Source organism: Pan paniscus, chromosome 7 (assembly GCF_029289425.2).
Source record: "Pan paniscus chromosome 7, NHGRI_mPanPan1-v2.0_pri, whole genome shotgun sequence".
Classification (NCBI taxonomy): Eukaryota; Metazoa; Chordata; class Mammalia; order Primates; family Hominidae; genus Pan; species Pan paniscus.
This window is the reverse complement of record NC_073256.2, coordinates 50,204,839-50,206,766: the sequence shown is the minus strand read 5'-3', so window position 1 is coordinate 50,206,766 and position 1,928 is coordinate 50,204,839.

The window sequence follows — 1,928 nt, the reverse complement described above, 5'->3', positions numbered from 1 at the left end:
TTTATGCAGCCAAAAGACACATGAAAAAATGCTCACCATCACTGGCCATCAGAGAAATCCAAATCAAAACCACAATGAGACACCATCTCACACCAGTTAGAATGGCAATCATTAAAAAGTCAGGAAACAACAGGTGCTGGAGAGGATGTGGAGAAATAGGAACACTTTTACACTGTTGGTGGGACTGTAAACTAGTTCAACCATTGTGGAAGTCAGTGTGGCGATTCCTCAGGGATCTAGAACTAGAAATACCATTTGACCCAGCCATCCCATTACTGGGTATATACCCAAAGGACTATAAATCATGCTGCTATAAAGATATATGCACATGTATGTTTTCTAAACATTTAAAGTAACACGCACCACTGCTGAGTAAAGAAAGCATATCATGAATCATGAGTGTCAAAGGTGGAATCCTAAAGCTTGATTTTTGACAATTTGACAATTTTCTTATTATTTTGCCATGGAAGCCTTCATCGTCATCCTTCTCTTGAAAATGTTGGGCTATATAGATGGCACTTCCAGTCAGACCAAGAGAAAATAAATAGACTTTTAGAACTGAAGTGGCATTCAACCTACCTTACTTTGCCCACCTGTCTCCGTAAAAATAAAACTCCTCCAGTTTTGTCACTTTTGTTTTCCTTTGGTTTTATAGATTCTTCTACTTTAGCACAGTCCACACATCTGAATAGTAGGATGCTTTGAAGTCCTTAACATACACGTCAGTCCACAAAAGTCGTAATTACTATACTTTATGCCAACTTCTATTCCGAAGTTTTCAGTGAAGGCTTCAGTGTGGAGGAGAGTTTATTACTAGGTCAAGGAGGGCACTGAAGTGTAGAGGCCTGCAAAACAAAGACGTGTAATAAAAGAGATCAAAACAAGAGAGGTAATCAACTTCTTGCCCTACTGGTAAGTTTCACACCAGTTTTTTCTGTATTTACTGATGAAAGAGTGGTATAAATAAATATTTTAACATCCACTCCTAACCCAGTATGCCATGTTAGAATGTCATAAACTTCCCCATTAGGTTATGCTTTGAACCATAGAGAAATACATCAAATGTTAGACCAGGAAAGAATCCTAGATATCTAGTCCAAACCCCTTAATTTCATATGTGATAAAAAGGTTCCGGAAAGTGGATTGCCCTTCCCAGGGTCATGAAGCAGATTGTTGTCAGAAGGAGGTTTAGGACTCAGGTACTGGCTCTCTCATTTCTGCACTTTGCCTAGGAGCCACAATAGCATAACTAAAAACCCTGTGTTAAGCCTTCCTAAGAAGCTGTAGGCCTAGACTCTCTTTCTTCCAAAAACTGTTTCTGGAAGTGATAGGATACATAATCTCAGCACCTTAGAAATGTTGAGTTCTCAGCAGCTAGAATGCTAAATTCTTCATATATAAGATAATACCACATTATTCTGGGGTAAGAGGTGCCACAAAGCCAGCATTCGAAAACTGTTCCCAAAATACAACAAGCAATAGCCTTCTAATTGTTCCTGTTTATTGAGGGTGTCATTTTTCTATAGCTATGACTTCCCTTGGCCCAAATTGGGATATGAAAGAGTTAAAGGCTTTTTCCTCATATTTTACAGAATGCATCAGAAGAGATTTGTTCCAGAATTCAAGGACAACTCTACAAATGACCCACCAATATTATCAGATATAAATACAAATAGATACAGACGTTGTTAGATAATATAGATACAGATGTTATAGATACATATATAGATATCTCCTAAGGCTTAAAGTCTAAATGAAATTATGATGTCTGCTCCAAATAATATTAAAGAAATCTATTAAGCTGTCTATTTTATTGCAAAGAACATGTCTCTGGGTGATAAGACCAAAAAAGATATTATAATAAATATTACAAACAGCTGAAACTCTGAAATGATACTACCATGCCCTTTCATTCCAGGTCCTAAAGA